This window comes from Bombina bombina, chromosome 3 (genome assembly GCF_027579735.1).
Source record: "Bombina bombina isolate aBomBom1 chromosome 3, aBomBom1.pri, whole genome shotgun sequence".
NCBI lineage: Eukaryota > Metazoa > Chordata > Amphibia > Anura > Bombinatoridae > Bombina > Bombina bombina.
In genome coordinates, this window is record NC_069501.1 from 519,997,856 (window position 1) to 520,022,474 (window position 24,619).

The following is a 24,619-nucleotide window of genomic DNA, read 5'->3' on the forward strand; positions in this document are numbered from 1 at the left end:
TGTGTCTCTTTTTTTCAGATGCTTGGTTCCAGGATGTACAGGATCCTTGGGTCCTGGAGGTTGTATCTCAAGGATACAGGATAGGATTCAAGTCTCATCTGCCCAGGGGCAGATTCCTACTCTCCAGTCATTCGACAAGACCAGGAAAGAGGGCTGCCTTCTTAGGTTGCGTACGGGATCTTTCCTCTCTAGGAGTAATTGTCCCGGTACCTACAGCAGAAAAAAGAGGTTTGGGTTTTATTCAAACCTTTTCGTGGTTCTAAAGAAGGAGGGAACTTTTTGTTCCAATTCTGGACCTAAAGTGCCTAAACAAGTTTCTGAGTGTTCCCTCTTTCAATAGACAATACGGTCAATCCTGCCTCTGGTTCAGGAAGGACAGTTTATGACAACAATAGACCTGAAGGATGCATACCTTCACCTCCCGATTCATAGGGAACATTTTCAGTTCCTGAGATTTTGCTTTTCTGGATCAGCACTTCTAGTTCATAACTCTTCCGTTTGGCCTAGCTACTGCTCCAAGGATATTTACCAAGGTCCTTGGGAGACACTTCTAGCCGTTGCCAGAACATGAGGTATTGCAGTAGCGCCTTACCTGGATGATATCTTGGTACAGGCACCATCTTTTCGTCTAGCGGAAGAACATTCGGAGTCTCTTCTCAGTCTTCTTCAATCACATGGATAGAAGATAAATTTGAAAAAGAGTTCTCTTATTCCATGTACAAGGGTGAATTTCCTGGGAACTATAATAGACTCCATATCCATGAGAATATTCCTCACAGTTCAGAGTTGTTGCAAGCTAACTCCATGTCTTGCCCCATAGGCCTCCTTGAGACCCTCAGTGGCTCAGTGTATGGAGGTAATCGGACTCATGGTGTCCTGCATGGACATCATTCCTTTTGCCAGATTCCATCTCAGACCCTTACAACTATGCATGCTTAGACAATGGAAGGGCGACCATTCAGATCTGTCTCAACAGATTGTGCTGGACAGCCTGTCGAGAGACTCGCCTAGTGGCTCTGTCCAGATTATCTGTCCCAAGGCACATGCTTTTTGACACCATTCTGGGAAATTGTGAGTACGGACGGATCTTCAATGCCTTGAAGGCTTGGCCCCTTCTGGGTTCGTCCCAGTTTATCAGATTCCAATCAGACAATATAACCTTGGTTGCCTATATCAACTATCAAGGGGGGACGAGAAGTTCCTTGGCGATGAAAGAAGTATCTTAGATACTAGAGTGGGCAGAGACACACAAATGTACGCTGTCAGCGATCCACGTTCTGGGTGTGGACAACTGGGAGGCGAACTTCCTCAGCAGGCAATCCTTTCACCCAGGGAAATGGTCTCTTCACCCCAATGTGTTTGCAGAGATATGCAGTGAGTGGGGGACGCCGGAGATAGATCTCATGGCAGCCTGCATCAATACCAAGCTACCCAGGTATGGGTCGAGGGATCCTCAGGCAGAGTTGATAGATGCCCTATCAGTACCATGGAGGTTCAGTCTCATATATCTTTCCTCCATTACCGCTTCTCCCTTGTGTGGTGGCTCACATCAAGCAGGAGCGAGCATCTGTGATTCTGATTGCCCGGGAAGAACATGGTTTGCGGATCTGGTGGGGATGTCCTCATCTCCTCAGTGGAGGTTACCATGTTGCAGAGATCTGCTGATACAGGGTCCCTTCATTCATCAAAATCTAGATTCTCTGAGGCTGACTTTGTGGAGATTAAACGCTTAATCTTAGCTAAAAGAGGGTTCTCTGAGAGTGTTATCAACACTCTGGTTCAAGCTTGTAAGCGAGTTACTCGTATCTACCATAGTGTGTGGAGGACTTACTTGTACTGGTGTGAAGAGCGTTGCTTTTTCTGGCATAAGGTTAAGGTTGCCAGAATGTTATCTTTTCTCCAGGATGGACTGGAGAAGGGCCTATCTGCTAGTTCCCTGAAGGGACAGATATCGGCCCTGTCGGTGTTACTGCACAAAAGATTGGCTGAGCTTCCTGATGTGCAGTCTTTTTTAAGGTTCTGGCTAAGATCAGACCCGTGTTTAGATTTGGGGCTCTTGCCTTGGAGCCTCAATCTTGTTCTTAGTGTTTTGCAGCAGGCTCCATTTGAGCCTATGCAAACAGTTGACCTTAAATTGTTATCTTAGAAGGTTCTTTTTTTGTTGGGTATTGCCGCTGTGCGCAAAGTTTCTGAGATTTCTGCTTTGCAATGTGATCCCCCTTATCTGTTTTTTTCATGCTGATAAGGCGATTTTACACACTAAACTAGGGTTCCTCCCTAAGGTGGTGTTGAATCATAACATTAATCAAATTGTTGTTCCTTCCTTGTGTCCTAATCCTTCTTCAGCGAAGGAACGTTTGCTTCACAACCTAGATGTGGTTTGTGTCTTGAAGTTCTATCTTCAGGCTACTATGGAATTCAGACAATCTTCCTCTTTGTTTGACATCTATATGGGGAAGCGTAACAGGGAGGAGAAGGCTACTACGACTTCCCTATCCTTCTGGTTGAGGAGTATAATCCGCTTAGCTTATGAGACAGCGGGATGACAGCCTCCTGAGAGGATAACGGCTGATTCCACTAGAGCAGTGGCTTCCTCTTGGGCTTCTAAGAACAAAGCATCAATGGATCAGATTTGTAAGGCGGCTACCTGGTCCTCCTTGCACACTTTTTCTAAATTTTACAAGTTTGATGTGTTTGCTTTGGCTAAGGCAGATTTCGGGAGGAAAAGTTTTGCAGGCTGTGGTGCCCTCAGAATTAGGGTCCGCCTCTTTTTTCTGTTCCCTCCTGTTATTCATTTAGTGTCCCCTGGAGCTTGGGTATAGTTTTCCCAACAGCAAGGAATGAAGTCGTGGACTCTCCCTGCCTTATTGGAAGGAAAACATAATTTATGCTTACCAGATGAATTCCTTTCCTTCCTGGCAGGGAGAGTCCACGACCCCGGCCTTAATTTATTTTTTGATGGGTGGCTCCCTTTTTTTTTTTTTTGAGACAATTTTTTATTGAAGTCGTAGTCAAACACAATATATAAAAGGTATGCCCAAAACATTTACAAATAGATGTATACATTGTACCATTAGTAGAGTAATATATTCAAATATTTCAGGCGTAACTATAAAATGTGGGCTATCTTATAAAGGGACTTCAGTTTTATCATAGAGTATCATAACAGTAACAAAAACAAAAATGAACCTCTCCCAGCTAAATAAGAGGAAGATTAAGGTATCTACTCATATAAGAATAGGGCTAGGGAGGGGATAGCTCTATAGTTTTATGGGGAGGGGGGATGCAGCGGGCGAGAGCCGCTCAATATAAAATAGGAGGGGGGGAGGGGGGAAGGAGGGCGGAGCCAGGTAGTATGTGAAATTGGTAAATATACTAAGGGTTTAGAGCTTGTAAGTACGCTATTAAACAGAATTATAACGATATTATTTAGAAACATCTAAGTGGTGTATTTTTCGTCTGGAAATGAACATACCAATTATGAACAATAGGTTTAAATATTTGGGGTAACTATAGGTTATATGCCAAAACAAGAGGTACCTCTCTATAAGATTTGCATAGGGTAGCATTGAAGCTCTATAGGGATTTACCTTTATAAGCATTATACATATAAAACAGTGAGCAAAAGTGGGCCCCAGACACATAAATGAAACCTTCAAACATTTAGGGAATATGAAAATTACCTTCATGTACCTTTACGCACAAGTATTGGTAGGTAGCTGTATAGGCCAGTATATGCTATAACTAGGAAATCTTTGCTAAACACCCAAGGCCCAGTGAATAAGCTAAAATCAAAGCTGTGACGAGGGAGACACAACAGTATAGAGGGTATATATACAAAAGTATGATGACCAAGTTTTGAAAAAAAAAACAACAACAAAAAAAAACCCAAAAACAAAATACCCTGATTTTAAGCTCCAATACACCCTAGGGTTATTCTAGACTCACCTAAATTCTATACATCAGAGATATGGTCAACCTGTAATCAAGCGACTCACAATGATACCAATAAGACGCAGGGAAGGAGATTGCTAAAGTTACCTATTGTGTAACTGGAGATGAGACCACCCTTAGATGAATAATAAGCCCAGTTTGCTCTAACTTATAAATTACGGTCTACCTCTGCAGCAGAATATCACCAGACTTATTGTTATAGATATTAATATTAATAGAACCCACCAGGGAATAACATAAGACACTAATGTCTACAATATATGGTAAGTATCTCCTGAGCACTAAACATCAAGTAAAAACTTAGGTACCATATATATAGTGATGGCCAATAGCAATATTAGCATATGGGAGTGGTGTAGGTGTGCCAATATTATAGTTAGGTCAGAGAGCACATATGCAACCTATTGAACTATTAGGCCTCCCTTAAAATGGCACGAGATAAAACAAGAGGGATGTGGAGGGCATATATGCCCAAATGTAGGATGGCAGCGAGCACTAGGCCTGCTCAATCTAAGGTATAAATAGGTAGACATCTAAGCCTGCCACAGACAGATATAAAAATATAACCTGGGGATACGTACATTGTAAAAACATTGACAACAAACAAAGCTATAGGCAAATATGTCCTAGAAAACCATTATAACAGACACGTATCTAGGGAATATAACACCTGAAACCCGTTAACTTTCTAGTTTCTGCTAAATGGCATGTTCAATAAGTTCTCTCAGTTAGCAATTCCTTTTAAATAAAGTAAGCTTGTATGTGCCACACAATGTAATAGTGATAACATATAGCCAATTTCACGTTTTTAGTTGCATAAGTGGTATCAATAAGGTCTAAAGCAACTAATATAGACACATTTCTATTTCTTTCATGTAATTAGCAAGAGTCCATGAGCTAGTGACGTATGGGATATACATTCCTACCAGGAGGGGCAAAGTTTCCCAAACCTCAAAATGCCTATAAATACACCCCTCACCACACCCACAAATCAGTTTTACAAACTTTGCCTCCTATGGAGGTGGTGAAGTAAGTTTGTGCTAGATTCTACGTTGATATGCGCTCCGCAGCAGGTTGGAGCCCGGTTTTCCTCTCAGCATGCAGTGAATGTCAGAGGGATGTGAGGAGAGTATTGCCTATTTGAATTCAATGATCTCCTTCTACGGGGTCTATTTCATAGGTTCTCTGTTATCGGTCGTAGAGATTCATCTCTTACCTCCCTTTTCAGATCGACTATATACTCTTATATACCATTACCTCTACTGATTCTCGTTTCAGTACTGGTTTGGCTTTCTACTACATGTAGATGAGTGTCCTGGGGTAAGTAAGTCTTATTTTCTGTGACACTCTAAGCTATGGTTAGGCACTTTTATATAAAGTTCTAAATATATGTATTCAAACATTTATTTGCCTTGACTCAGGATGTTCAACGTTCCTTATTTCAGACAGTCAGTTTCATATTTGGGATAATGCATATGAATAAATCAATTTTTTTCTTACCTTAAAATTTGACTTTTTTTTCCTGTGGGCTGCTAGGCTCGCAGGGGCTGAAAATGCTTCATTTTATTGCGTCATTCTTGGCGCGGACTTTTTTGGCGCAAATTTTTTTTCTGTTTCCGGCGTCATACGTGTCGCCGGAAGTTGCGTTATTTTTGACGTTTTTTTGCGCCAAAAGTGTCGGCGTTCCGGATGTGGCGTCATTTTTGGCGCCAAAAGCATTTAGGCGCCAAATAATGTGGGCGTCTTTTTTTGGCGCTAAGAAATATGGGCGTCACTTTTGTCTCCACATTATTTAAGTCTCATTATTTATTGCTTCTGGTTGCTAGAAGCTTGTTCACTGGCATTTTTTCCCATTCCTGAAACTGTCATTTAAGGAATTTTGATCAATTTTGCTTTATATGTTGTTTTTTCTATTACATATTGCAAGATGTCCCAGATTGACACTGAGTTAGAAGATACTTCTGGAAAAACGCTGCCTGGTGCTGGATCTACCAAAGTTAAGTGTATCTGTTGTAAACTTATGGTATCTGTTCCTCCAGCTGTTGTTTGTAATGAATGTCATGACAAACTTGTTAATGCAGATAATATTTCCTTTAGTAATGTTACATTACCTGTTGTGGTTCCATCAACATCTAATACTCAGAGTGTTCCTGTTAACATAAGAGATGTCAGGTTAGGAAATATCCAGAAGTAGACCCAAATGCAAGGGCAAACTTAAACAACACCCTTGCACTCTGAGTTTAATCCAGGACGTGACCCCACGACAACCTCCAAAAAACAAAGTACTCACGATATGGAGCAGGGTTAGCCTGTGCCAAAGTAATTCATGATATCAGCCAGATAGACTTCTGAATAAGGAACTGGTTTCAGGAAATGCCTTCCACAGAATCAGGAGAGCAGGGAAAGTCACTTATACTCAGACAGAAGAAGGGTAAAACAGGAAACAGTTAATAATGCAGGATTAGGTCATTTGTTATCAGGCAGTCTGAAGGTTAACAGTCTTTGCAGAGTATGCAACAGGTAATCAGGCAGTTTGAGGGTTAACTGAGTAGACAGTCTTTGCAGAGTATGCAACAGGTAATCAGGCAGTTTGAGAGTTAACACTGTGTAGACAGTCTTTGCAGAGTATGCAACAGGTAATCAGGCAGTTTGAGGGTAAACACTGTGTAGTCAGAACTTGCAGAATTAACAACATGTAATCAGGTAGTTTGAAGGTTAACACTGTGTTGTCAGAACTTGCAGTGATAGCAACAGGTAAGCTGGTAGTTTGAAGGTTAACACAGATTAATCAGTACTTGTGGAGATTGGCAACAGGATATCAAGCAGTTTGAAGGTTTACACTGAATAATTGTATTTGCAGAGTTTGGAAACAGGTAAACATGCAGATTGAAGGATTCACAGAAATAACAGTATTTGAATAGTTTGCACTACACAGAGTAGTCTGAATATGCAGGGATTGCAGCAGGTAAACAGGAAGTTTGAAAGTTTCACAAAACAAACAGTACTTGCATTGTTTGGAGACAGGTATTCAGGAGGTTGAAGGTTAATCCAGCATAGTAAATCCTTGAAGAGATTGGCAACAGAAAAGCAGCAGTTAGAGAGATTCCTCAGCGAAATCCTAACAGAAGCCTCAAAGTTAACAAACAAACTGACACTGGAGAAACAGGAAGCCAGAATAAAAAGCCTGGTTGTGACATCATCTGGAAGGGGTGGCTCAGACATCTGTCAATCAAGCACACAGAGAGGACTGCAGAGCTTCCCAGCAGCTGAGCGTGACAAGAGATTTTGTTTCTAAATCTATTAAGAAGGCTATGTCTGTTATTCCCCCTTCTAGTAAACGTAAAAGGTCTTTTAAAACTTCTCATTTTTCAGATGAATTTTTAAATGAACATCATCATTCTGATTCTGATAGTGGTTCCTCTGGTTCAGAGGATTCTGTCTCAGAGGTTGATGCTGATAAATCTTCATATTTATTCAAAATGGAATTTATTTGTTCTTTACTTAAAGAAGTACTAATTGCTTTAGAAATAGAGGATTCTGGTCCTCTTGATACTAAATCTAAACGTTTAAATAAGGTTTTTAAATCTCCTGTAGTTATTCCAGAAGTTTTTCCTGTCCCTGATGCTATTTCTGAAGTAATCTCCAGGGAATGGAATAATTTGGGTAATTCATTTACTCCTAAACGTTTTAAGCAATTATATCCTGTGCCATCTGACAGATTAGAATTTTGGGACAAAATCCCTAAGGTTGATGGGGCTGTCTCTACTCTTGCTAAACGTACTACTATTCCTACGGCAGATAGTACTTCCTTTAAGGATCCTTTAGATAGGAAAATTGAATCCTTTCTAAGAAAAGCTTACTTATGTTCAGGTAATCTTCTTAGACCTGCTATATCTTTAGCGGATGTTGCTGCAGCTTCAAATTTTTGGTTAGAAGCTTTAGCGCAACAAGTAACAGATCATAACTCTCATAGCATTGTTAATCTTCTTCAACATGCTAATAACTTTATTTGTGATGCCATCTTTGATATCATTAGAGTTGATGTCAGGCATATGTCTCTAGCTATTTTAGCTAGAAGAGCTTTATGGCTTAAAACTTGGAATGCTGATATGTCTTCTAAGTCAACTTTGCTTTCCCTTTCTTTCCAGGGTAATAAATTATTTGGTTCTCAGTTGGATTCTATTATCTCAACTGTTACTGGAGGTAAAGGAACTTTTTTTACCACAGGATAAAAAATCTAAAGGTAAATTTAGGTCTAATAATCGTTTTTCGTTCCTTTCGTCACAATAAGGAACAAAAGCCTGATCCTTCGCCCTCAGAAGCGGTATCAGTTTGGAAACCATCTCCAGTCTGGAATAAGTCCAAGCCTTTTAGAAAACCAAAACCAGCTCCCAAGTCCACATGAAGGTGCGGCCCTCATTCCAGCTCAGCTGGTAGGGGGCAGATTACGTTTTTTCAAACAAATTTGGATCAATTCAATTCACAATCTTTGGATTCAAAACATTGTTTCAGAAGGGTACAGAATTGGCTTCAAGATAAGGCCTCCTGCAAAGAGATTTTTTTCTTTCCCGTGTCCCAGTAAATCCAGCAAAGGCTCAAGCATTTCTGAAATGTGTTTCAGATCTAGAGTTGGCTGGAGTAATTATGCCAGTTCCAGTTCTGGAACAGGGGCTGGGGTTTTATTCAAATCTCTTCATTGTACCAAAGAAGGAGAATTCCTTCAGACCAGTTCTGGATCTAAAAATATTGAATCGTTATGTAAGGATACCAACATTCAAAATGGTAACTATAAGGACTATTCTGCCTTTAGTTCAGCAAGGGCATTATATGTCCACAATAGATTTACAGGATGCATATCTGCATATTCAGATTCATCCAGATCACTATCAGTTTCTGAGATTCTCTTTCCTAGACAAGCATTACCAGTTTGTGGCTCTGCCGTTTGGCCTAGCAACAGCTCCAAGGATTTTTACAAAGGTTCTCGGTGCCCTTCTGTCTGTAATCAGAGAACAGGGTATTGTGGTATTTCCTTATTTGGACGATATCTTGGTACTTGCTCAGTCTTCACATTTAGCAGAATCTCATACAAATCGACTTGTGTTGTTTCTTCAAGATCATGGTTGGAGGATCAATTTACCGAAAAGTTCATTGATTCCTCAAACAAGGGTTACCTTTTTAGGTTTCCAGATAGATTCAGTGTCCATGACTCTGTCTCTGACAGACGAGAGACGTCTAAAATTGATCTCAGCTTGTCGAAACCTTCAATCACAATCATTCCCTTCGGTAGCCTTATGCATGGAAATTCTAGGTCTTATGACTGCTGCATCGGATGCGATCCCCTTTGCTCGTTTTCACATGCGACCTCTTCAGCTCTGTATGCTGAATCAATGGTGCAGGGATTACACAAAGATATCTCAATTAATATCTTTAAAACCGATTGTACGACACTCTCTGACGTGGTGGACAGATCACCATCGTTTAGTTCAGGGGGCTTCTTTTGTTCTTCCGACCTGGACTGTAATTTCAACAGATGCAAGTCTGACAGGTTGGGGGTCTCTGACAGCACAAGGGGTTTGGGAATCTCAGGAGGTGAGATTACCAATCAATATTTTGGAACTCCGTGCAATTTTCAGAGCTCTTCAGTCTTGGCCTCTTCTAAAGAGAGAATCGTTCATTTGTTTTCAGACAGACAATGTCACAACTGTGGCATACATCAATCATCAAGGAGATGATGAAAGAAGTATCTCAAATTCTGGTATGGGCGGAATCCAGCTCCTGTCTAGTTTCTGCGGTTCATATCCCAGGTATAGACAATTGGGAAGCGGATTATCTCAGTCGCCAAACGTTACATCCGGGCGAATGGTCTCTTCACCCAGAGGTATTTCTTCAGATTGTTCAAATGTGGGGTCTTCCAGAAATAGATCTGATGGCTTCTCATCTAAATAAGAAACTTCCCAGGTATCTGTCCAGATCCAGGGATCCTCAAGCGGAAGCAGTGGATGCGTTGTCACTTCCTTGGAAGTATCATCCTGCCTATATCTTTCCGCCTCTAGTTCTTCTTCCAAGAGTAATCTCCAAGATTCTGAAGGAATGCTCGTTTGTTCTGCTGGTGGCTCCAGCATGGCCTCACAGGTTTTGGTATGCGGATCTTGTCCGGATGGCCTCTTGCCAACCGTGGACTCTTCCGTTAAGACCAGACCTTCTGTCACAAGGTCCTTTTTTCCATCAGGATCTCAAATCCTTAAATTTAAAGGTATGGAGATTGAGCGCTTGATTCTTAGTCAAAGAGGTTTCTCTGACTCTGTGATTAATACTATGTTACAGGCTCGTAACTCTGTATCTAGGGAGATATATTATAGAGTCTGGAAGACTTATATTTCTTGGTGTCTTTCTTATCATTTTTCCTGGCATTCTTTTAGAATTCCGAGAATTTTACAGTTTCTTCAGGATGGTTTGGATAAAGGTTTGTCTGCAAGTTCCTTGAAAGGACAAATCTCTGCTCTTTCTGTTCTTTTTCACAGAAAGATTGCTAATCTTCCTGATATTCATTGTTTTGTACAAGCTTTGGTTCGTATAAAACCTGTCATTAAGTCAATTTCTCCTCCTTGGAGTTTGAATTTGGTTCTGGGGGCTCTTCAAGCTCCTCCGTTTGAACCTATGCAATCTTTGGACATTAAATTACTTTCTTGGAAAGTTTTGTTCCTTTTGGCCATCTCTTCTGCCAGAAGAGTTTCTGAATTATCTGCTCTTTCTTGTGAGTCTCCTTTTCTGATTTTTCATCAGGATAAGGCGGTGTTGCGAACTTCTTTTAAATTTTTACCTAAGGTTGTGAATTCTAACAACATTAGTAGAGAAATTGTGGTTCCTTCATTATGTCCTAATCCTAAGAATTCTAAGGAGAAATCATTGCATTCTTTGGAAGTAGTTAGAGCTTTGAAATATTATGTTGAAGCTACTAAGAATTTCCGAAAGACTTCTAGTCTATTTGTTATCTTTTCCGGTTCTAGGAAAGGTCAGAAGTCTTCTGCCATTTCTTTGGCATCTTGGTTGAAATCTTTAATTCATCATGCTTATGTCGAGTCGGGTAAAATTCCACCTCAAATGATTACAGCTCATTCTACTAGGTCAGTTTCTACTTCCTGGGCGTTTAGGAATGAAGCTTCGGTTGCATACTTTTACTAAATTCTACCATTTTGATGTGTTTTCTTCTTCTGAAGCAGTTTTTGGTAGAAAAGTACTTCAGGCAGCTGTTTCAGTTTGATTCTTCTGCTTATAATTTCAGTTTTCTTTCATGTAATTAGCAAGAGTCCATGAGCTAGTGACGTATGGGATATACATTCCTACCAGGAGGGGCAAAGTTTCCCAAACCTCAAAATGCCTACAAATACACCCCTCACCACACCCTCAATTCAGTTTTACAAACTTTGCCTCCGATGGAGGTGGTGAAGTAAGTTTGTGCTAGATTCTACGTTGATATGCGCTCCGCAGCAAGTTGGAGCCCGGTTTTCCTCTCAGCGTGCAGTGAATGTCAGAGGGATGTGAGGAGAGTATTGCCTATTTGAATGCAGTGATCTCCTTCTAAGGGGTCTATTTCATAGGTTCTCTGTTATCGGTCGTAGAGATTCATCTCTTACCTCCCTTTTCAGATCGACGATATACTCTTATATATACCATTACCTCTGCTGATTCTCGTTTCAGTACTGGTTTGGCTATCTGCTATATGTAGATGAGTGTCCTGGGGTAAGTAAGTCTTATTTTCTGTGACACTCCTAGCTATGGTTGGGCACTTTGTTTATAAAGTTCTAAATATATGTATTCAAACATTTATTTGCCTTGACTCAGAATGTTCAACTTTCCTTATTTTCAGACAGTCAGTTTCATATTTGGGATAATGCATTTTAATTTAACATTTTTTCTTACCTTAAAATTTGACTTTTTCCCTGTGGGCTGTTAGGCTCGCGGGGGCTGAAAATGCTTCATTTTATTGCGTCATTCTTGGCGCGGACTTTATTGGCGCAAAAATTCTATTTCCGTTTCCGGCGTCATACGTGTCGCCGGAAGTTGCGTCATTTTTTGACGTTATTTTGCGCCAAAAATGTTGGCGTTCCGGATGTGGCGTCATTTTTGAAAAAATATGGGCGTCACTTTTGTCTCCACATTATTTAAGTCTCTTTTTTTATTGCTTCTGGTTGCTAGAAGCTTGTTCTTTGGCATTTTTTCCCATTCCTGAAACTGTCATTTAAGGAATTTGATCAAATTTGCTTTATATATGTTGTTTTTTCTCTTACATATTGCAAGATGTCTCACGTTGCATCTGAGTCAGAAGATACTACAGGAAAATCGCTGTCTACTGCTGAATCTACCAAAGCTAAGTGTATCTGCTGTAAACTTTTGGTAGCTATTCCTCCAGCTGTTGTTTGTATTGATTGTCATGACAAACTTGTTAAAGCAGATAATATTTCCTTTAGTAAAGTACCATTGCCTGTTGCAGTTCCTTCAACATCTAAGGTGCAGAATGTTCCTGATAATATAAGAGATTTTGTTTCTGAATCCATAAAGAAGGCTATGTCTGTTATTTCTCCTTCTAGTAAACGTAAAAAATCTTTTAAAACTTCTCTCCCTACAGATGAATTTTTAAATGAACATCATCATTCTGATTCTGATGATTCCTCTGGTTCAGAGGATTCTGTCTCAGAGGTTGATGCTGATAAATCTTCATATTTATTTAAAATGGAATTTATTCGTTCTTTACTTAAAGAAGTACTAATTGCTTTAGAAATAGAGGATTCTGGTCCTCTTGATACTAATTCTAAACGTTTAGATAAGGAATTTAAAGCTCCTGTGGTTATTCCAGAAGTTTTTCCTGTTCCTAATGCTATTTCTGCAGTAATTTCCAAAGAATGGGATAATTTGGGTAATTCATTTACTCCTTCTAAACGTTTTAAGCAATTATATCCTGTGCCGTCTGACAGATTAGAATTTTGGGACAAGATCCCTAAAGTTGATGGGGCTATTTCTACCCTTGCTAAACGTACTACTATTCCTACGTCAGATGGTACTTCGTTTAAGGATCCTCTAGATAGGAAAATTGAATCCTTTCTAAGAAAAGCTTATCTGTGTTCAGGTAATCTTCTTAGACCTGCTATATCTTTGGCTGATGTTGCTGCAGCTTCAACTTTTTGGTTGGAAACTTTAGCGCAACAAGTAACACATCGTGATTCTCATGATATTATTATTCTTCTTCAGCATGCTAATAATTTTATCTGTGATGCCATTTTTGATATTATCAGAGTTGATGTCAGGTTTATGTCTCTAGCTATTTTAGTTAGAAGAGCTTTATGGCTTAAAACTTGGAATGCTGATATGGCTTCTAAATCAACTTTACTTTCCATTTCTTTCCAGGGTAACAAATTATTTGGTTCTCAGTTGGATTCCATTATTTCAACTGTTACTGGTGGGAAAGGAACTTTTTTACCACAGGATAAAAAATCTAAAGGTAAAAACAGGGCTAATAATCATTTTCGTTCCTTTCGTTTCAACAAAGAACAAAAGCCTGATCCTTCATCCTCAGGAGCAGTTTCAGTTTGGAGACCATCTCCAGTCTGGAATAAATCCAAGCCAGCTAGAAAGGCAAAGCCTGCTTCTAAGTCCACATGAAGGTGCGGCCCTCATTCCAGCTCAGCTGGTAGGGGGCAGGTTACGTTTTTTCAAGGAAATTTGGATCAATTCTGTTCACAATCTTTGGATTCAGAGCATTGTTTCAGAAGGGTACAGAATTGGTTTCAAGTTGAGACCTCCTGCAAAGAGATTTTTTCTTTCCCGTGTCCCAGTAAATCCAGTAAAAGCTCAAGCATTTCTGAAATGTGTTTCAGATCTAGAGTTGACTGGAGTAATTATGCCAGTTCCAGTTCCGGAACAGGGGATGGGGTTTTATTCAAATCTCTTCATTGTACCAAAGAAGGAGAATTCTTTCAGACCAGTTCTGGATCTAAAAATATTGAATCGTTATGTAAGGATACCAACGTTCAAGATGGTAACTGTAAGGACTATCTTACCTTTTGTTCAGCAAGGGAATTATATGTCCACAATAGATTTACAGGATGCATATCTGCATATTCCGATTCATCCAGATCATTATCAGTTCCTGAGATTCTCGTTTCTGGACAAGCATTACCAGTTTGTGGCTCTGCCGTTTGGCCTAGCTACAGCTCCAAGAATTTTTACAAAGGTTCTCGGTGCCCTGCTGTCTGTAATCAGAGAACAGGGTATTGTGGTATTTCCTTATTTGGACGATATCTTGGTACTTGCTCAGTCTTTACATTTAGCAGAATCTCATACGAATCGACTTGTGTTGTTTCTTCAAGATCATGGTTGGAGGATCAATTTACCAAAAAGTTCTTTGATTCCTCAGACAAGGGTAACCTTTCTGGGTTTCCAGATGGATTCAGTGTCCATGACTCTGTCTTTAACAGACAAGAGACGTCTAAAGTTGATTGCAGCTTGTCGAAACCTTCAGTCACAATCATTCCCTTCGGTAGCCTTATGCATGGAAATTCTAGGTCTTATGACTGCTGCATCGGACGCGATCCCCTTTGCTCGTTTTCACATGCGACCTCTTCAGCTCTGTATGCTGAAGCAATGGTGCAAGGATTACACGAAGATATCTCAATTAATATCTTTAAAACCGATTGTTCGACACTCTCTAACATGGTGGACAGATCACCATCGTTTAATTCAGGGGGCATCTTTTGTGCTTCCGACCTGGACTGTAATTTCAACAGATGCAAGTCTCACAGGTTGGGGAGCTGTGTGGGGATCTCTGACGGCACAAGGAGTTTGGGAATCTCAGGAGGTTTTGGCCTCTTCTGAAGAGAGAATCGTTCATTTGTTTTCAGACAGACAATGTCACAACTGTGGCATACATCAATCATCAAGGAGGGACTCACAGTCCTCTGGCTATGAAAGAAGTATCTCGAATTTTGGTTTGGGCGGAATCCAGCTCCTGTCTAATCTCTGCGGTTCATATCCCAGGTGTAGACAATTGGGAAGCGGATTATCTCAGTCGCCAAACGTTGCATCCGGGCGAATGGTCTCTTCACCCAGAGGTATTTCTTCAGATTGTTCAAATGTGGGAACTTCCAGAAATAGATCTGATGGCGTCCCATCTAAACAAGAAACTTCCCAGGTATCTGTCCAGATCCCGGGATCCTCAGGCGGAGGCAGTGGATGCATTATCACTTCCTTGGAAGTATCATCCTGCCTATATCTTTCCGCCTCTAGTTCTTCTTCCAAGAGTAATCTCCAAGATTCTGAAGGAATGCTCGTTTGTTCTGCTGGTAGCTCCGGCATGGCTTCACAGGTTTTGGTATGCGGATCTTGTCCGGATGGCCTCTTGCAAACTGTGGACTCTTCCGTTAAGACCAGACCTTCTGTCACAAGGTCCTTTTTTCCATCAGGATCTGAAATCCTTAAATTTAAAGGTATGGAGATTGAACGCTTGATTCTTGGTCAAAGAGGTTTCTCTGACTCTGTGATTAATACTATGTTACAGGCTCGTAAATCTGTATCTCGAGAGATATATTATAGAGTCTGGAAGACTTATATTTCTTGGTGTCTTTCTCATCATTTTTCCTGGCATTCTTTTAGAATACCGAGAATTTTACAGTTCCTTCAGGATGGTTTAGATAAGGGTTTGTCCGCAAGTTCTTTGAAAGGACAAATCTCTGCTCTTTCTGTTCTTTTTCACAGAAAGATTGCTATTCTTCCTGATATTCATTGTTTTGTACAAGCTTTGGTTCGTATAAAACCTGTCATTAAGTCAATTTCTCCTCCTTGGAGTTTGAATTTGGTTCTGGGAGCTCTTCAAGCTCCTCCGTTTGAACCTATGCATTCATTGGACATTAAATTACTTTCTTGGAAAGTTTTGTTCCTTTTGGCAATCTCTTCTGCCAGAAGAGTTTCTGAATTATCTGCTCTTTCTTGTGAGTCTCCTTTTCTGATTTTTCATCAGGATAAGGCGGTGTTGCGAACTTCTTTTGAATTTTTACCTAAAGTTGTGAATTCCAACAACATTAGTAGAGAAATTGTGGTTCCTTCATTATGTCCTAATCCTAAGAATTCTAAGGAGAAATCGTTGCATTCTTTGGATGTTGTTAGAGTTTTGAAATATTATGTTGAAGCTACGAAATCTTTTCCTAAGACTTCTAGTCTATTTGTTATCTTTTCCGGTTCTAGAAAAGGCCAGAAAGCTTCTGCCATTTCTTTGGCATCTTGGTTGAAATCTTTAATTCATCTTGCCTATGTTGAGTCAGGTAAAACTCCGCCTCAAAGGATTACAGCTCATTCTACTAGGTCAGTTTCTACTTCCTGGGCGTTTAGGAATGAAGCTTCGGTTGACCAGATCTGCAAAGCAGCCACTTGGTCCTCTTTGCATACTTTTACTAAATTCTACCATTTTGATGTATTTTCTTCTTCTGAAGCAGTTTTTGGTAGAAAAGTACTTCAGGCAGCGGTTTCAGTTTGAATCTTCTGCTTATGTTTTTCGTTAAACTTTATTTTGGGTGTGGATTATTTTCAGCAGGAATTGGCTGTCTTTATTTTATCCCTCCCTCTCTAGTGACTCTTGTGTGGAAAGATCCACATCTTGGGTAGTCATTATCCCATACGTCACTAGCTCATGGACTCTTGCTAATTACATGAAAGAAAACATAATTTATGTAAGAACTTACCTGATAAATTCATTTCTTTCATATTAGCAAGAGTCCATGAGGCCCGCCCTTTTTTTGTGGTGGTTATGATTTTGTATAAAGCACAATTATTCCAATTCCTTATTTTATATGCTTTCGCACTTTTTTATCACCCCACTTCTTGGCTATTCGTTAAACTGAATTGTGGGTGTGGTGAGGGGTGTATTTGTAGGCATTTTGAGGTTTGGGAAACTTTGCCCCTCCTGGTAGGAATGTATATCCCATACGTCACTAGCTCATGGACTCTTGCTAATATGAAAGAAATGAATTTATCAGGTAAGTTCTTACATAAATTATGTTTTTTTCATTATAAGATTTAAACTTTGTTTTGGGTGTGGATTATTTTCAGCGGAATTGGCTGTCTTTATTTTATCCCTCCCTCTCTAGTGACTCTTGCGTGGAAGATCCACATCTTGGGTAGTCATTATCCCATACGTCACTAGCTCATGGACTCTTGCTAATTACATGAAAGAAAACATAATTTATGTAAGAACTTACCTGATAAATTCATTTCTTTCATATTAGCAAGAGTCCATGAGGCCCACCCTTTTTGTGGTGGTTATGATTTTTTTGTATAAAGCACAATTATTCCAATTCCTTATTTTTTATGCTTTCGCACTTTTTTCTTATCACCCCACTTCTTGGCTATGCGTTAAACTGATTTGTGGGTGTGGTGAGGGGTGTATTTATAGGCATTTTGAGGTTTGGGAAACTTTGTCCCTCCTGGTAGGAATGTATATCCCATACGTCACTAGCTCATGGACTCTTGCTAATATGAAAGAAATGAATTTATCAGGTAAGTTCTTACTTAAATTATGTTTTTTTAAATGCGCATTCCCTGCAGGAGGACAGGGGTATAGATATTAAGGATAAAGTTATCAGATTAGTGCGGGCATTTAAGTACAACCTTTGCCCAGTAAATATCTAGCAACAAGTAGAGGGCAGTATTTAGGTAAACATAATGTATACATAACAAACATCACACCAGTCATGTAAGTCATATCAACATTAATGTTGGTCTGTAAAGCTGGGAAATATTTAAAAACTCTGCAGAAGATATGTAGCATTTTTCAACTGTCTTAGGGGAAAATGAATCTATACAGTAGTAGTTTCATAAAAGAAGACAAGATGCTCAGGGATTTAACTTATTAAAGAAAATGGGAGACATGGGGATATGTCACCAGACCATAAATCTAGTGTAAGATTGTATAGGCAGCAATGCGCTTCTAAGCTTCCAGCAGGTAAATATGAAGATATAGGGTATATCATGAAGCTAAGAAAGCCTAAATGTAAAGTAGAATAATAAACATCAGACCAAAGATATAACAAGGAACTTATGGTAGGAAAACATAACAGCATAAACATAACGTTATATGTAAAGGGTTAGGGACTTCAAAATATTGGGAGCTAAAGTCTTTCTTGCACTGTGACATGTCCCTCCATTTGTAGAGAGCCTCAGATAGACTGGGAGGAACAGTGTATCCGGCATTGCAGCCATCATAGGTGTCCTCCAGACTAAATATCCCTCTGCAGAGGCTTCCGCTAGAGAGAATGACAGAGGAATAAGTGGTGATACTGTTCAGTTGGTGGGCGTAAGCTGATGCTGTGCTTAATGATTAAAGTGTCCAAAGGCTAAATGTGCCATAATTATTATGAGCTTCTGCAATAGCCTTCCTGCAGCCGGTGCCCATAACTGTAATAGCAATGTAACGGTGTAACAAGTAGGTAACCATGTGGGCTGGCTGGCAATAAATAAACAGAGTCCAGCTGTGAACATTCACATGAAAGAAGTCCTTTAAAATGGCCTACCCACAGCGGTGCTAGCTGTTATCTTACCCGACTCCAGATCTGACTGTGAGTCGCAGAGTGAGCTTCAGGGACAGAGCGATTCCTGCTTTGCAAGTCTGGAGGCATCTCGGGTAGGAGCAGCAGCTGGTGTCTGAGTATGTGTCCACTAACTGCGTTGTTTTGGTCAAACTTTGCTGCTCCGGAGAAGACGATATCATCATAGCCCCATGTGAATGATGTCTCAGGTCAGAGGCTGCGATCCAAGTGCGGGCAAGAGGAGGATGGTAAGTAAGTGAGGCCCAAGATGGCGGCACAGCAAGCGTGCTTACAGCAGTCAGGCTCATAGTCTCCCTGTGTTCCGACTTCTCCTGAATAGGCAGGGGTGAGGAAAGAGCCGATGGTTGTCTCATCTCGCAGAGCTCATAGCGCGGTAAGTCGTTACCAAAGGGGTTTTCCCAGCTATGTTCAGCTGTTGTCATGCACCCCTCAGCACGCCGCCCCGGATCTGCAGGCTCCTCCGCAAGGGTCATCTGCCGTGCAAGGTCCAGCAGCAAAGACATTAGGTCATCTTTCAGGCTTCTAAAGTGTTGCTCTAAGCGTTGTTGGGTACGTTGTTCCCATGCTGCAAGGGCTTCCATATCTTCCGTGTTTTTGAGCTATAGGCTCTGCCTGGTATACCCGCGTGGGGTAGTGTGAGAGTGGGTTTCAGTGTTGTACTCCTTGGTTGAATTACCTTGGGCATCTAGCAGGGTATTATAGGTAGCATTAGTCTTCTAGAGTCATTTAAGGAAAGTTTGGGCTCTGTGCATGTGAAATAAATAAATTATTAATATCTGTGAGCCAGGAGCTACACACACACACGTCTAGCTGTCTCGGCAGTTGGCTCCGCCCCCCGGTGGCTCCCTTTTTATATTATTTCTTGTGGCACCTTTTTATACCCTGAATGACTGGGGGATAGGGGAAGTGGGAGGGATATTTAAGCCTTTGGCTGGGGTGTCTTTGCCTCTTCCTGGCGGCCAGGTGTTGTTTTTCCCAACAGTAAGGAATGAAGTCATGGACTCTCCCTGCCAGGAAGGAAAGGAATTTATCTGGTAAGCATAAATTATGTTTTCAGGGCAAAAAGTGGCTTTAGATCATTAAATCAGGAAAATAGAAGTACTGACCAGCATTCTTTAATAATCTCGCCATCCCAGAGACCTTTAGATCATCGGCCCTCTCTCTTTCTCTCTTGCTGTGTATGTATATGTGTGTGTGTGTGTATATATGTGTGTGTATATATATATATATATATATATATTTATATATATATATATATATATATATATATATATATGTATGTGTATATATATATATATATATATAATGTGTGTGTGTATATATATATATATATATATATATATATATATATATATATATATATATATATAATGTGTGTATATATATATATATATATATATATATATATATATAATGTGATATATATAATGTGTGTATATATAATGTATATGTAAGTAGCGACTAAATCTGACTGGTGTATAGTACGTTCTTAAATAAAACATAACTATATGCTAAATCAACCGATAAAGATTAATTTCATTTAATGTGTCAATTAGCCAACAATAATCAAGCGTTGCCAATTGTAATTTGTTTTAAAATTTGAGATATATAATGCTTAGATTGCACTTTCTTTGGCTGCTGATTGGTGTCTTATAAGTTGCAGAAAAAGATAGTTCTTAATGGAACATGAAGAAAAACATTTAACTTTCAAGATTCAGAAAGTGCATATAGTTAGGTAAAATTTCAAATTATTATCATTATTTTTTTATTTTATTTTTATTTTATAGAGAGCACATTGAGTTAGGCTTTCAGAGTGTGCTTGTGTCTTGAGCAATATGTGGCAGCACTTTGTCTAGAAATATAATACAACCAACCTGTAGAGGGTGCTTCAGAGTGCAGTAGCTTCTGCCACTCTCTATAGCAAATCTCTATGGTAATCTAATATAGTAAACATGAAGCCAATTAATAATATAAATATTTTCAGTAAAGTTTTATTTTTCTAAATTGAACGCTCTAATCTGAATCAGTGAATTTTAGTTTTCTTTGTCATTTCCCCTTTAATGTTTGTTATTTTAATAATTTGTATTTCTTTAAATATATTTGTATTTGTCTATAACCCCCTTTCTATGTATTTTCATAGGCACAATGGCTGTAAGTGGCTTTACATGAAGACATATAATCGCTTCTTAATATGCGACTGGACTGAGCGGACCTTATAAAAAACTAACCAATAAACTTGGCACCAGGTAAATACCTTAAATATATTTGGGATTCTATAGCATTTTTAAATGGCCTTGATAATGTCACAAGTAAAGGTTTACTAGCATCACAATATATTCATTTTGATCTTAAAATGATTTATTTATTTATAAAATATTTTACCAGGAAGGATATATTGAGATTTTTCTTGTTTTCAAGTATGTCCTGGGTCCACAAAACATTGCATTGATACAATAGGGTACAATAAAATACAAAAACAATAATAATACACAATATATGCAAAATTTAACATAGAACAAGTAAGAAATATATAATCAGCCATGACAGGTGCATTCTGTTTTGAGATATGTAGAGAGGGATCTCTTAAAGGATTTTAGGCTTGGGGAAGGTTTGAAAGTGTGCGGGAGGTTGTTCCATAATTGTGGTGCTCTGTAGGAAAAGGAGGATCGAGCTGCTTTCTTTTTGTATTGAGGCAAGCTAAATAATGTGCTGTTATTGGATCGGAGATTATAGGAGGTGGGAATAGCCGGGGAGAGCATTCTGCTCAGGTAGGGTGGGAGCTTTCCAGAAAGGCTCTTAAACACAAGGCAGGAAAGATGGAGGGTGCGTCTGTATTCCAGCGACAGCCAGTTTAGTTCTTTTAGCATGTCACAATGGTGGGTCCTGTAATTACATTGTAGCACTTCAAAGGGAAGTTGCAGGGTTTGGTTGTCCACATTGACAGCGGAGGGTTGGGAATGGATTGGTGGAGTTTGTAAGTTATTTATGACTTTCCAAAACTTTTTAGGGTTTGATATGTTATTATTCCGATTTTCACGGAAATACTGGGCCTTGGCCAGTTTTGTTTGTTTAGTGCAAATATTTGGCCATTGTCTATATACACAGTGATCGTTCATAGAGCCAGTATGCTTGAGCATTGAACAGCCAGTATGGTTATGAACATTTTTAGTGTAAGATTAGATATTAAAATGCCATTGAAAATAAAGAGATGCAAGCAATATAATCAGAAATGACATGGTTTAATAACACTAGCATGGTGCAAACATTTCTGGGTGTGTCATAAACAAAATCTATTAGATATACTACATTTAGAGGGACATTAAACACCTTGTAATTACAAGGCATTTCTGCTGTGTTATTGTAGAACTACTTATCGGCCAAGTCTAATGTTTTTAAAACAAAATCACATCCTTTTTACTGAAATTGATTTTTAGCAGCCAAACTCCACCTTCCATTTGCCTTATTTGGGGGAGCCAATCTAAACTTTAGTCTGCAAACAACAAGACCATAATAGTCATAATGCATTGATTTGAAGTTGATATCATTTAAAGTCAATTAGAGAAATATATGTAGCTGGGTTAAGCAGGGTGAACTTCAAGTTTTGAGAATTAGAAAATCCACCGTTTTCACAGTTAACAAATGAAAATGGGCCAAAATAAATAACCCGTTTTTGGTACTTTAGATGAGAATGCAAGAGTCCATTTTAGAGCATGGAACACCCTAAAAGTCAATTGTTAGGCAGGTGATGCTAGTAACCTGCAAATGAGGTACATGAGGAGTTTGTCATTTCTCAAGGGATTTTTTTTTATAAAAGGGGCATAAAAGTACAAAATGAAAATGCTCTGATATGTTAGCATTTTTATTATTGTACTGTTTTTTGCACTTCACTGCGTTTTTAACTCCTACAAAGGCATTAAAGGGATAGTCTAGTCAAAATTAAACTTTCATGATACAGATAGAGCATGCAATTTTAAGTCACTTTCTAATTTACTCTTATCATCAATTTTTCTTTGTTCTCTTGTTATCTTTATTTGAAAAAGCAAGAATGTAAGCTTTTGAGCCGGCCTATTTTTAGTTCAGCACCTGGGTAGCGCTTGCTGAACCAAAGTACTACCCTGAGTGCTGAACCAAAAATTATTAAAGGGACATAATACTCATATGCTAAATCACTTGAAACTGATGCAGTATAACTGTAAAAAGCTGACAGGAAAATATCACCTGAACATCTCTATGTAAAAAGAGGAAAAATTGTTCTGTGTAAAAATTTATACTCAGCTGCTGCCCAGCTGCAGGTAAAAAGAATAAAGAAATGGGGGGGCGGAGCCAACTGCCAAGGGAACCAGACGTGTGTGCATGGAGCTCCTGGCTCTAATTTGACTGTAATCTTATTTAATAACCCTTGGGTTCAAATTCTTTTGCACCATAAAGAACTCTATTGATCTCTAATAGCCCTACAAGACCCTGCAGGTGCCCAAGAGGTTACTTCTAGCTTCCAGAAGCTCTATATCAATATGGCTAAGATGGAGGCCCTGACCTATTGGGCAGAGGATGTGGCGCAGCTCTTATACGAACATTTCGGCAGAATGGAAGCAACACTGCTTGAGTATTCTACTACAACTTTCACTCCTGAGCATGCTACCCCCAGCCAGATTTGTGCCAACGTAGCTGCAGATCAGAGTATTGCCGATGGCACACTGGCTCATGGGTTCCTGTGTCGCCCGCCCGATTCACTCCTGCATGGCGAGCCGATCAGCCAACATTCCACTGACCAAGCTGCTAAAGAGCCACTCCTCTTACCGGAGGCGATGGAAGGTGTCTACTTGTCTAATCATTTTGACCCTGGGCTGCCTGATGAGATGCAAGTCTACAGAAATATTCAGTCCTCGCCCCTAAAGTCACTTGCAGCTGCGGAGCTTGGGCCATTTGCTGATCGCGACCTTGTTTGTGGGGCTTCAGCGAAACTATTTGCAGCTCCCCTCCTGCTGTGCTCTTTCAGAGGCCTTAGCGATGTATGCGGTAACATCGATATGTCCCCCACAGCTTCAGGTGCCCTGCATCAACGTGATAGAGACCGGGGAGTCTTCCTGTTCCATTTTAAGACCGGAGTGGGATAGATATGGATGAGCCTTATGGTGACTGTACACTTCTATTTGTTTGAACTGAGTCTCTGTTAAAGCCAGCATTGCTCTATACCCCCTTAGTTGCAGAGACTAATACCTACTACTCAGAAAAGCGGAGGGCTGTTTGTTCCAAAGATATTCCCTAAGTTATTTAAAAGCAAGACGCTTCCCTGTCATGTTGAATATACACTGTCACTGTTTGTAACTCCCTGTGATTCACTTTTGCTACTGGTGTTATGCTGCCCCTGAGGCTCTACAGTTAGAAATCCCTCACAGGCTATGAGACTGTTATATATTATTAACCACTAGTGTGGGGTAAATGTAAAGAACATTGCTATGGAACTGTTTATCACCCATCTTCTCTTCACTATTTTAAGTGATTATTTCTTTATGCCTATATGTAATTTGTTAACCCTTACTCTACAATATGCTCTGAAATCCCCCATAGGTTATTTCTAGAGCCATCTTACCAATGAGGTGTGATAATTCAGCATTTACTGAAAGTGTTTCCCTATTGCCAGAATTGTACTGTTACCAATTTAACTGCAGGGTTACATCTTTGTTTCTTATGAGATAAAAGTCTTCTTCTACTACTCCATTTCAGTCATGGTAAATATATAAGTTGGCCCTGATAAGGGGAGTTATTATTTAACCCTAGTTTACTTAAAAGGTTCAGCTGGTTTGTTTTTTACCAGATATAATATGCTCCCACCACTTATAGTGTCTTTATTGCTGCAGAAGTTTAATATAAGAATTAAACCTAAACATCATTTTTATTATTACATGGCCAGTTTGACATTGGTTGCGGCATACCAGCTGAAAGGCACTGTTAGTTTGCATGCTAAATGTGGTTTAAACATAATGTTTTATTGATAAGATTGCATCTCTTTAGTTTCAACGCTAGAAAACAATGAAAAATTAAGTGAAAGTTTTTTGTTTGTCTTTTACCCCCTA

General features: G+C 39.6%; 1 protein-coding gene across 1 annotated transcript in view; it reads left to right on the forward strand.

Annotated features, from left to right (window-relative positions):
* Positions 1–24,619, forward strand: part of CUEDC1 (CUE domain containing 1) — a 472,989-nt gene that overhangs the window by 109,868 nt on the left and 338,502 nt on the right. The window contains exon 2 of the mRNA XM_053706942.1: positions 20,686–20,791. The gene's annotated coding sequence lies outside the window, so the exon portion shown is untranslated. The remainder of the gene's footprint in view (positions 1–20,685; positions 20,792–24,619) is intronic.